Genomic DNA, 13,282 nt, shown 5'->3' on the forward strand with positions numbered 1-13,282 from the left:
AGCAATTTCCTTCCAAGACTAAAGTAAACAGCCACTCTGTCATTTCACAAAGCTTTTAAACTTTGTTTTAAAAGCTGAGGTGATGGTTACCACCGGCAAAAGAATCACAGAGTATAAGGCAAAGAGGTAGAGCAAGTTCGCAGTGCACATTTACTGGAAAGGGTAATCAACCATGTTATGTGGTCCTTTTTCTTTACAGTCCGTATTAAAACTGGATTTAGGGAGGGAGCATTCTAACACAGCCACAAACAATATTATATGTACAACTGTGCTATGTTTCTGAACTGGCTATGAAAAAATCTGTTATTTTTTTACACTAATAAAAATTGCTCAAAAGCAAAAACAACTGGGGTTAGGATAAAGGTGCTGACCTATTAAGTGAAATAACAAAATTCCTGTTGCCAGTGTACCAGATTTTCTTTTTCTGACATGAAGAGACAGGGATGCCCACTGTCCCTAATCCAGTTGATCCTAGTCATGGAGGCCCGGGCAGCCAAAACATGTTCTGTCATTACTTTGTGCTTTATTTTAATTTCATCCCTATCTCTTTGACCATAATTTCCTTAATCGTATTTTTTATTTACATACAATAAATTTCAATAACAAGACTGAATTACACACTTGGCAAAATTAGATTAATTTAGGACACCATCCCCAACCCTAAATGAAATTCGCAGTTTTTCATACAATAGTAAATGTAACCCTATATTTTTGATCTAACTACATGTATCGCCTTATTGTAATCTAATCCCGAGCAGGAAGTCAATAAGTAATGAGATTTAAATAAGACATCAAACAAAATGTATATTCTGCTAACTTTATTCTTACCCTAGCCTTAAATTAAATTGAACTACTCCAATCCTTTCTCTATTGTAATCCTAATTCCTACCCTTTTAAGTTATTGAACCTATTACTTAACTTTGGTAACGTTCTTTCTGGTAGAGACTATCTAGAGATTCTAGATGTAGATTACTTACCTTTGGAATATTCCCCGGCATCAGACTGGATCCAAAAACTTTCAGCAGTACTTCTGTACTTCTGTGGGTTGGTATGGGGTGCGTGCATAATTCGGTTCCGCTCTGTAAATGACGTGGTGAGACTCAGCACTATTCCTGTGAACTGACGTTGGTTGCTTTGAGAGTGCCCGCGTCCCCAAAAGCAAATTTGTGTGATCAGTGTGCAGAATCCCATACTTAGGGTCTTATTAACGGATAGAGCCCAACCACCTAACGGGGAGGGTCATTAGGAATTTGCAGCTACATAGAGTCTCTACCAGAAAGATAACATACTCCTTCTGATTAAGACTTCGAGCTGCATATTTCTTCCATTTTGAATAGATACCAAAGCAGTACCTACTTGGAGGTGGGTCTGTGGATGGACTCAAACAACAAAGTCCTGCAGGACTGAGTGGGAAAAATAACCCCTCAACGAACATGACTATCCAGACAATAATGCCTTGTGAAAGTATGAAGGTAGGCCCAAGAAGCTGCTTGGCAAATGTCCAAGATAGGGACATGTGCCAATGCAGTGGTAGCTGGAAGTGTTAACGCGCAGTGATATCTGGGGCTGTTTTATAGCCAATTTGTAGCAGATCTTAGTGCATAGCACAATTTAGTGGGAGACGGTTCTCTTCTGCACAGCTTTGACTTTTGTCACTCCAGAGAACCACACAAAAAACTGATTAACCACCGTGTCCCATAGTACCATCTATGTAAAAGCTCAGTTCTCTCTTGAGGTCCAAGAAATTGAGTCTTTCCTCCTCTTTAGAGGGGTGACGTGAAGCATAGAACAACGGCAAGGTGATGTTCTAGTCGACGTGAAATGGTATCACAACTTTAGGCAAGAGAGATGCCCGCGTCAACAAAACCAACTTGTCTGGGAAGCAGGTGGTATGTAGCAGGTTGACACGCAGCATTTGAAGCTCATTGACATGCCACGTTGACGTTATGACAATAAGGAGAACTGCCTTGTGGATGAAAAACTGCAAGGAGAAGCTTTGAAGTGACTCAATGAGAGTGCACATCTTAATCGTAAGGGTGAAGATAAGGTCTCACTGTGGCATGACAAAGTGAGAGAGAGGAAACAAATATTGTAAACGTTTCAAAAAGTGCATAATTGGGAACTTAAACATGAGGGCAGATCCGGCAACCCCAAAAAAGCAGAAAGAGCCAAAAGGTACACTTTAGCCATTCCCAGATCAAAGCCTTGCCGGGCCAGGGACAAAAGAAAATAACAAAATGTCAGACAACTTTGTCTGGAGGGAGTCTATCTGCTGAGTACTGCACCAAGACACAAATCTGTCTCACCAAGAGGTGTGTACAGTTTTTGTGGAGGCACACGTGGCTGCCAAGATGACATCAACCCCCTTCAGGGGAAGTTTGAAGGTGCTCCTCAGCTGTCGCCGCTCAATCTCCAAGCATGAAGGTGGATAGTGAGAAGGCCCGGATGCAGGACCCTGCCCTGCTGTGATAGCAGATCCTCCTGGAGGGGCAACCTGATTGGAGGAAAGATGCTCCAGCAGAGTTCTGGATACCATACTCTACGTGCCCAATCCGGGGCCACCAGGATGACTTGTGGCCTGTTGTTCCTGATCTTCTTGCAAACTCGGGCAGGTATCACCTGAAATGCATGCAGGAATCTCAAGTTTCTGTCAAGCCGAAAATTTTTCCTGAAAAGCCTTGGAAACTCCAGCACACAGAAGTGCAGACACTGCGTGTTCTCAGCCGTGGTGAACAGATCTAGCCGAGGATCTCCCCATTTGCAGGACATATCTTGCACCACCTCCAAGTGCAACTGCTACGTCAACCGAAGGCTGATCTTATCCATGCTGGCATTTTAATGATCCTGCTAGATGGTTGGCCACCAGGATAAAGCTTTGGTGGTCCTGTAATTTCCTGAGTCTCAGGGCCTCCTGGCACAGGGACCATGATCCGGCTTCACCTTGCTTGTACCACATGGTGGTGGTGTCGCCCAGGAGCACCTGTACCAGCCTCCCCTTGATAGATGGAAGGAAGGCTTTCAATGGCAAGTGGATTGCCCTCAGCTCCAGAAGTTTGATATGGAGCCGAGACTTTTATCTCCACCTCTCCCAGATGGCTACCCCAATCAGGAAGCCCTCTGTCTTTTTTAAGCACCAGAAAGTAGTGGGACTAACAACTATGTACTACGTCTGGTGTAGGCAACCTCTTGACAGCCCTCATGGCAAAAGTCTTACACTTCGTGCCATAAGATCGAGATATGGTCCTCTGTCAGTTGTTTTGGGGGATAGGAGGCAGCGGTGGAAGATGTGCAAGGCAAGAGAATGAAAGGTAGGGCATATCCCAGCCAAACAATTTGCAGAACCCTCCTGTGTGGCGTTATGGCCAACCATCTGGCAGGAATTCTAGGATCCTGCCTACCAATGGGTGGCTGTGCTCTGCTTAAAGTACACTAAAGGGGTTTGGCAGATGTGGCTGCGGGGATAGCAGACTGGCCAGCCTATTTACCATGACCATGGAGCTGGGGGACACCACCCCCCTCCCGCCGACTTAAAAGATGCTGAGTGTCTAGAGGGGGTCAGATTGGCTGGTGGTAATGGTTATCTCTGCTGAAGCTGCCAAAGGAGAAGTTGAGCTGACGTGGCTGGCAAAGTGGGACAGATAAGCCCGGGGAAAGTGCCTTTTGCGAGACAAATGGACATAGCCTAAAAAATCGCTGGTCCACCGCCAAGCATGGCTGCAAATGGGGACACTGGTGCCAAAGGTTAACCCGATGGAACTGCTTGTTTCCAAGCCATCACGAATTGTGAACTTTGTCATGTAACAACTATACTGTACAGATGTACAGACTTAGCGAGGACAGGTCTGAGTTCTTCAGGAACAAAAAGGAGGAGTTGAGTCACTGAAACCCAAAGGGTGTGGGAAAAGCACCCCAGCAGGAAGCTGACATTTACTGACTGAAGCGCCAGGCTCTATCGGTTCTCACTCTGGACAGGGGGTGTTGGAAACATGCTTGGGTTAATCTTGTTTGTAAACGCCGCCGACATCAAGCTCAAGTTTTTGGGGAGGGGTGAGGAGAGTGAAAATTCAGGGTCGCTTGAGGCAGGGAGGTGGCGTTGTGGACTATGATGGTTGACTGGGGGAGGGAGTTCAGGGGGCAGGAAGGATGGGGAGATTACAGCAAAGTTTGGCCAATGCCCTCAATAAAGTATCTTTAAATCCCTCGTTAAAAGTTAAGAAGGGCTCACTGCATGCTGGATCAAGTGAAGGAAGTAGGGCCTGTATGGCAGCCAAGCTTGACCTCAGCTGAGCACGGACCAGGGTCAGAAAGGACAACGGGAGCCTTGTCTTCCAGCGTTGATGGAGCCTACAACAGTGTTGTAGTACTGTGAACTGAAGTGGATCGTGGCATCAGAAAAGAGAAGGTGGTAGCCTCTTTGTGGGTTCATAGGGTCCAGCTGGTGCTGAAGGTGAAGCCTCTGGCAGTAATTCAGGTGGAGAATCTCTCGGCTCTGTGGGGCTCGCAGGTGCACCAGAGGGAGCCAGCAATGATCCAAAGAGTCAGAGCATGGCCTTGCAGAACTTTTTGATCTGTTTAGGCATGGCGGATATCGGCAGAAACTCAGGATGTTCCAGCACAAGCTGCAAGATCAGTTCAGAAATCAAATGACTTTCGGGAGTGAGATCGAGGTGCATGGTGCCGACCCTGTGCCTTCTCAAGGGCGTGTGAATGGCAAAAGAGGCCAAGTCCCACTTAGATCTTTTTGTGTCATTCTTTAACTTACACAAGCACTATGATCGAGATGTAGACCGACCTCACGAATGACTTCTGCATCTCAAAAGGGACTGAACATTTGACTTGCACAAGTTTCATCACAGAGTCCTCTGGTGCTTGGAGGTGTAGAGTTTTGCATCATGATCTCGTATGGCCTCAGGGTTCATCGATGTGCAATCACTGCAGGTATTAGACTTGTGAGTTCCAATCCAGGCACATCTGATGAGGATCTGTCACAGACATCTGATTGCAACAGACCCTACATAGCTTAAAACTAGACCTGGGCAGTAAACTTCACTCTGCGGGTGGAGATTACGGAGTTTTGCCACTCTGCTTTGAGCGGGGAGTTCAGCAAAAACTCTGCCTACGCCTCGTGGTGCAGTTTACCTGCACTCCCACCTACAAACAACCTCGCAAACCAGCATTATGCTGCCATTCTTAAGGCATGGGCAGCCCTTGTGTGTCTGAGTACAGGGAGGGTCTGTTATTTTGTGACTGGGCAGACGGTTCAGACTTTTAAGGAGAGACCACACATGGTACACTACTTTTTTACTACTACCTTTAAAATTAAAATGAAGGCTCTCATCATCTACCCCGAAACAGATGTAAACAATAAATAGTGAGCGAGGAGACATTTGCCACAAGATGACTCTTAAGCGCTTCAACATTCGCTCATTGTATTTCTAGACGCATGCTTATTATTGGTGCACAGAATGCACAAACTATTTACAGTGGCTCCTTCCGTTGCTACAATAAAGACGCGGATACAAGAAAATAAAGCAACATGGGCAATGTTACTCGTTTTTGTTAAGAAGGGACGTCAGGATCAGAATTTGAATCTACTCGTTTTCTGGTCAACAACTAGATCAAATCTCAGTTTAATGTTGCAGCCCGGACCTCATGATGCTCGTCAGTACTCAGAATGAAACCTCAATGTGTCTTGGGAAGTTTGCTACTAGATCTACATGACCTGTGTCAAGGTCTGCCAGTGATGACATTACAAAACAGCACCTTGCACAATCTACAGTGAAATAAAACTTTCACACGTCTATATTTTCCCCATTCCCTAATTTACTATTTAATGAGGCCTCCATAGCCAATAAAGTACTTACATTTGTTGCGAAACGCACTTGGATTGGCCGAATTACCGCAAGCGCTACAATCGTAGGTTACTTTACAAAAGTCTCTCCAAAACAAAACTCACAGATTACGAGTTTAATCATGGGACTGGCTGTCTTGCGACATGAAATACTAACACCATGGACTAAAACACACTATGTGTCTAAAGATAAATAACAGTCAACGGATATTAGGCTGAATTTGCATACTGTATGCCCAGGCATACCATTAAGCTTGAGTCAAACCTTAGGATTGGCGGAAGAGGTTAAAAATCGGGGCAGGCACACAGACTCCGCAGCGGGAGAAGTGAGCACAGTTCTGGGAGTATCAGTCTGTGAGAGAGAGCTCCTTGAACCAGTCACCGGTCTCGCTCCATCATAGTACCACTCTGCTAGTGCAAGAAAAGAGGAAACCGAAAACTAAGAGCAACAGTACAGTTGGGACAGAATGTGGTTCTCCAATGACCTGCTCCGTGGGGGTTCAGGTAGGAGGGATCGACTTTAAACACCCATTGGTTATTTCACAGTTCGGTTTGTTTTCATCAGCGTGGCTTTTGCCTTAGTGAGGGTAAGTTTTAGCTGTGACAGAAGCAGGCGGTGAGGGGCACAGTGAGGATGCTACACACTAATAACAGGGACAACGAGGGCAGATGTATAGAGCAGCAGTGACGGGCATGCTTGGTACACATATAGCCACACGGAGAAGGGCAGCACAGATGATTATGTACGCATATGACAGGTTAAATTGTGAGCCTATCCAAACCGGAGATTGCTCAGGGTTCGGAACGGACGGCAGTACTCAGCGGAATGTAAAGGAGATTTTAAATAACTCAATGGAACTTCACGGAGCATAACTCTGAATTCTGTCCACCCCTACTTAAAACCTGTTATTTTAGGGGGTGACATGTCCCTTGCACGCGGAAAAAGACTTTTTTTTATCGAGGTAAGGTCTAAAAGGGACTAGAGAATGCTCCAGATCAGCATATGGTGTCGTGATCATAAAGGACCTGACAGCACAAGTTACTTACCTTCGGTAACGATATATCTGTAGGAAACAGTAGTTCGTATTAGATTCCTTACCTTAGAATATCCCCAGGCGTCAGACTGGATCCGGAAACTTTTGCGTAGCAGTACCCTTGCGCGTCGGTAGGTGTCGTCTGCGGCTCCGCGTTTGTCGTCGGCGCCGGGATGACGTCGCCGGAGTACTTAGACGCCACCCTCGTGCACAGACGTCAGTTCTTATACACAGCTTTTCCGCGCCAGAAACGCAGAGCCATGATAAAAACCAACAATTGTGCCATGAAACTAGGGCCCTGAAAGGGGATGACCTTAACCCTAGATATCGGTTCGCAGAACGGGGAGGATGGGTGGGGCGGTAAGGAATCTAATACTAACTACTGTTTCTTACAGTAGTATCGTTACCGAAGGTAAGTAACTTGTGCATCTGAAAGAAACAGGTTAGTATTAGATTCCTTACCTTAGAATAGATACCCCAGTAATACCAACCCCGGTGGTGGGTCTGCGAACCAATTATTTTTTTTTAAAGTTCAAAAACCTTTATTGAATCTTGAAAGTATGGTACATCAATGCAATGGCATAAGACATGTATACATAGTGTAATTCAACAATACAATGGCATCTTCCCATGCAAAGTGGCGTTAAATAAGAACTGATTGCTGAGAATGATGTTAACAAATGCCCCTCAACTACCCACCCACCCCGAGGGTCTTGTAATATAACAATAGACGAGTATCTGAAATGAGAAACAAAAAGGCAAAGGCAAATCCCCAAAAATCCTCTTGGAGGGAAAGACCACCACATCCCAAACAGAGCAGATTCGTAAGACAGTTCAGTAGGCATATCATACATATAGTGGCTGAGATAGAAGTCCGCCAGAGGGCCATGGCCGCACAGTAGGATGTACCAAGGGCTATTCGAGTAGATAGTAACTAGCCATTGGGCGGTTATGGCGAACCAATAATTACACCAGAAAGTCCTGGAGGACGGAACGGCCAAAGAAGCCATCCCTCCAGACTTGGCTGTCCAGGCAGTAGTGTCTTGCGAACGTGTGCAGCGAGGCCCACGCAGCTGCCTGACAGATGTCCTGCAAGGGGACTCCCCGGCCCAGGGCAGTAGTAGCCGCCATGGCCCGAGTGGAATGGGCCCTCAGCCCAACAGGAGGCTCCTTCTTAGCCAAAGAGTAGCATGCCTTGATTCACAACACGACCCACCGAGAGATGGTCCGCTTGTGCACCGCTCGCCCCTTTTTAGCGCCCACGTAACCAACAAAGAGTTGGTCATCGACCCGGAACTGGCATGTGCAATCCAGATAGTATGACAGCGCACGTTTTGGGTCCAGACGGTGGAGCCGCTCTTCCTCTTTAGAGGGATGCGGAGGCGGAAAGAAGGTGGGCAAGGTGATGGACTGCCCGATGTGGAAGGCTGTGACTACCTTGGGCAGGAAAGAGGGTCTTGTCCGCAACACAACCGTGTCCGGATGGACAGAAAGGAAAGGAGGTTTAGAGGAAAGAGCTTGGAGCTCACTCACTCTCCTGGTAGAGGTGATGGCAACCAGGAAAGCAGTCTTAAGTGTAAGAAGACGGAGAGGACAGTTATGAAGCGGCTCAAAACGAGCGCACATCAGGTAAGTCAGAACCAGGTTGAAGTCGCACTGGGGCATCACAAAAGGAACAGGGGGGAACATATGAGTGATGCCCTTCAAGAATCTATTAACAATCGGGGACTTGAACAAAGAAAGCTGATCAGGTAGCCTCAAAAAGGCAGAAAAGGCAGAAAGGTAGCCCTTGATAGTGCCCAGAGCAGAGCCCTGATGGGCAAGAGATAGAAGGAAGAGGAGAACCTCAGAAAGGGGGGCAGAGAGTGGATCCACAGCCTTTGCTGTGCACCATGCCACAAATCTGTTCCACCTGCAGGCGTATACCGACTTTGTGGAGGGACGCCTGGTTGCCAGAATCACATTACAAACTTCAGGAGGCAGGTCAAATGGCCTCAACTGTCGCCGCTCAATCTCCATGCATGGAGGTGGAGACTGGACAGGTTCAGGTGGAGGACCGTCCCCTGCTGCTGCAACAGAAGGTCCTCTTGAAGAGGCAGATGAATCGGGGGATCGACAGACATGCTGAGTAGCTCTGGATACCAATATCTTCGTGCCAGTCCGGAGCCACAAGGATAACTTGGGCCTGGTCACGCTTGATCTTCTTCAGCACTCTGGGCAGAAGTGGTATAGGCGGAAAGGCGTACAACAGACCGCAGCTCCACTCGCGACGAAAAGCGTCTCCGAGCGAGTGCCGCTTTGGAAATTCGAACGCGCAGAACTGATGACATTGCACGTTCTCTTCTGTGGCGAATAGATCTAACCAAGGCTCTCCCCACTGTTGAAAGAGGCCTTGCGCCACGTCCGAGTTCAGACGCCATTCGTGATCCATCATGCACCGACGGCTGAGTTCGTCCGCTCTGGCGTTCAGGGAATCTGCCAGGTGTTGAACCACCAGGGTCACGGCTTGATGTTCCAGCCACTGCCAGAGGCGCAGAGCCTCCTGGCATAGGGTCCACGACCCCACCCCGCCCTGTTTGTTGCAGTACCACATGGCGGTGGTGTTGTCCGTGAACACCTGCACTACACTCCCCAGGACAGAGGGGAGGAATGCCTTCAGTGCAAGCCGGATCGCCCGCAGCTCCAGAAGGTTGATGTGGAGCCGGGACTCTGCTGGAGACCAGAGGACTCTGATCTCTGCCTCTCCCATGTGGCCCCCCCAGCCCTGGAGGGACGCGTCTGTCACAACTACGTGCTCCGGTTGGGAGAGGGAGTAGGGAGAGGGATCTGCCGCTGACCCAATCGCAGTCCGTGAGCCACCACTGCAACTGTCTTGCAGAGCCCTCCGAGATCAAGACATGGTCGGACAGGTTGCCCTGATGCTGGGCCCACTGAAACTTCAGGTCCCACTGCAGAGCCCGCATCCGCCACCGGGCGTGATGCACCAGAAGGATGCAGGAGGCCATCAGCCCCAGAAGCCGCAGCGTCAACCTGACCGAGACTCGGGATAACGGCTGAAAGAATGGAATCAGAGCCTGAATATCTCGAACCCGCTGTTCGGAGGATAAACCCGAAACTGCGCCGAGTCTAGAACCGCTACAATGAAGAGAAGCTTCTGAGAGGAACACAGGTGTGACTTCGGCACATTGATGGAGAACCCCAGCAGGTGTAGGAGGTCGGCCGTAGTCTGGAGGTGGCTGACGACTGTCAGGGGCGAGCCCGCCTTCAACAACCATTCGTAGAGGTAGGGGAAGACTGAAACCCCTAACCTGCGCAGATGAGCTGCGACCACCGCCATCACTTTCGTGAACACCCGTGGGGCGCATGGTAAACTGAAAGTGCTCCTAGCCTACCGTGAACCGCAGGTAACGCCGGCAGGACGGGGATGTGAAAATAAGCGTCCTGCAAGTCCAACGCTACCATCCAGTCTCCCGGGTCCAGGGCAGCTAAGACCTGAGCCAGTGTCAGCATCTTGAACTTCTCCTTTCGGAGGAAGCCGTTGACGTTCCGCAGGTCCAAGATAGGGCGTAGGCCCCCTTTGCCCTTCTTGGGTACCAGAAAATAGTGGGAGTAACAACCAAACCCTACTTCTGGCCCAGGAACGTGCTCGATGGCCCCCTTGGCCAAGAGGGCCTTAACATCCTCTTGTAGAAGTTTCAAGTGATCCCCGGTACTGCGGTGGCATGGCTGGAGGGTCGCCTCGAAGGGGAGGGAGTAGTCAGCAGTTAAAACAAAACGATTAACAGCCCCACTTGTGAATCACTTTTTGGAGTACAAACATAAACCGGAGGACATAAGATGGCCCATTCTAGAGAAGATTCATGTACAAGAAAATCAAGGTGGCAATGAAATAAGAAAGAAACGTGAGGTCTTTTGGATCTTCACCCTTGGGACGTTTGACCAGGGTCTGAATCAAGATCTACCCTGGGAAAACGCAATAATATAAATGCATAGTCGCTCATTATTAAGCGTTTTCCCTATGCTAGGACATGACTCTGAATATTTAATTATTGGTCGTATAATTAGGTTATATCCTTTTAAATTTTTAGACCCGCCCCCTTTTGGGGATCAGACTACACTGTGAAATAGGTAATATCCTTTTAAATTCTAACCCCGCCTCCTCCATTAGAAGTATATATAAAGTAGTAGAAGAAGGACTTCTCGTGATCTTCCATTTGTTCACTTGAAGCCATCACGGAAGGAGACGCGCCGAATTTTGCAATCTTGAATACGGTAAGAGCCTACCAAACTCTGCGCTATGTCTGACTCGCTGCAGACTACTCTGTCAGACTACTCTGTCGGGTTTGAGCTGGAAGCCGCTTCAGTGAGGCTCCAGCATGGGAACTAAACAAATAGTAACCGTAAATTAGTCACTAAAGGCAGTATATATTTTTTTCTTTTTTTCTTATATCTCCCCCAGAATTTTGGCCAATACTGCTCCGTAACGAGCACTCTGCAGAACGCAATCATTATCCCCACGGAGGTACCGTACGGCAATAAGATCTTGGGAAGCGAAAAGATATAAAAACGCCTCCGTCTCCGGTCTCCGAATCGGATTGAACCCGACAGGTAAACAAACGCTAAGGTACTAGGGCGAAAGGACTCTAACAAACCGAGCAGACCATCGACCCAGTCCAAGGGATAAACAGCTAATGATTGTTACTCTTTCACCCCTTTTTTTCAGAATGTTTCTGGGATAACAAAATAATTATTATTTCTAAGCTTGACTATAATCAATCTTAAGGCGCTGGGGACGGCAGAGCCGAACAACGCCCCCAAAGACCACAGCTCCTCAAAGGTCCCGGGTCATCAGCACGCACTGTCTGGTTTAGGACAACTGTACTAAATGAGGTAAATCAGGAAAAAATATAGATTAAAAATAGTAAACACCACCGAAGATGATTAAATAGTAACAGAGCAAATAGATTTGAGTCTATGTATATTTTATTTGCATAGGAATTTTCCCGCTAAAAACGATCAAGTGGACTGTTCCTCTGCCTACGGCTACAGAAATCGACGCTTGGCCGTAGTTAATGTTGAAGACTAACGAGGAACAAACGGAGGTGGGAATGAGAAGTATGCAGTGAACACTGCTTTCTCAGGTAAAACCTCCAACGAGTAAATAATAGGGGTCAAAGTTGGTAATTCTTTTTGCCCTTAATAATAAATGTGCAGTAAGAACCTGAAATACTAATACGGGTTGTTCTTCTTCATTAAACAGATATCACATACCGCTCACATTTAATACAAAGAAGGTGCCTCATTCCCAACCCCTGTCTTTCGTGCAGTCTCCCAAAAGAAAGTTTACAGTGGAAGGTTACTACCAACTTCTTTTTATGGGTAAGACATGATTCGAGACGATAAGAAAATGATTTAATGACCCTGGAAACTAATAGGGACTATGTATCACGCTAAATAGCTGCAACAAAACATGATGAATATATATTGCGGGTTGGTCAGCTAGAGGATACTTTATAATATAATACATTAATGAATAGATGAATAATCAGGATGATAATCTTCTTAATGATTTTTAAACTTGTTTAAGAAAAATAAGCCCCTAATTGTTAGGTAACCGTTGTAGATGGGAATTTCAAAACCCCCCCCCCGCCCCTTCTTTCCCCTGCTATCTTTAGATAATGGTTACCCATTTGGTTCCGATGGAACTTAGATATAGAGGAATGTTACTATTTAATAGAATGAGTGTACTCTATGGTTTCTACGATTCTGTTTTATCATTTATATGCAAACACAAGCCTGGCTAAGAAAATGAATCTATTCTGATGTTTTTAGATCGAATACATAATATCTTTATTTGTCAATGGACTGTTGTGAATTGTTGTGAATTGTTGGTCACCTTCGGTTAGTCAAAACAATATTTGCTGACTGTAACCTAGAAAATGTTGGCCAGATATTTATCTAAAAATCTGTTTCATTCTGTTTAGAAGAAAAAAAGTGGCTGCATATTCTAAAGTCCTGATGAAGACAAAAGATTTGTCGAAACGCGTTGACACAGCCCAAGTCTAACAAAAGTTTGGAGAAATAACTCTGAAACTGATTTTTTATTGTTTTCTTTTCTGTTTTTGGTTTTATCAACGTATCATGAAATTGCCATTCATAATCAATGCATCAAATTCGTGATTGTATACATCATATATATTCAGTGATATTTACTAACCCTTCTTTTTATAATGTTTTAAAAGAAATTGAAATTAAAAATATATTTTTGATATCATAACAGTCTGTTGTACTAATTGTTTTTTTTGTGTGTTTTTATCATAAGCTGTTCACATAAATGTGTTGCGATTTAGCCAGTTCCTTGTAGCTAAAGTCTGCCTGGGTGTATGCTTTTTCAAAA

The 13,282-nt window shown here is 46.3% G+C and overlaps 1 protein-coding gene across 8 annotated transcripts in view; it reads right to left on the reverse strand.

The window, feature by feature from the left end:
- Positions 1 to 13,282, reverse strand: part of CASK (calcium/calmodulin dependent serine protein kinase) — a 1,268,764-nt gene that overhangs the window by 158,739 nt on the left and 1,096,743 nt on the right. The window lies entirely within an intron of this gene.

Source organism: Lissotriton helveticus, chromosome 8 (genome assembly GCF_964261635.1).
Source record: "Lissotriton helveticus chromosome 8, aLisHel1.1, whole genome shotgun sequence".
Lineage (NCBI taxonomy): Eukaryota > Metazoa > Chordata > Amphibia > Caudata > Salamandridae > Lissotriton > Lissotriton helveticus.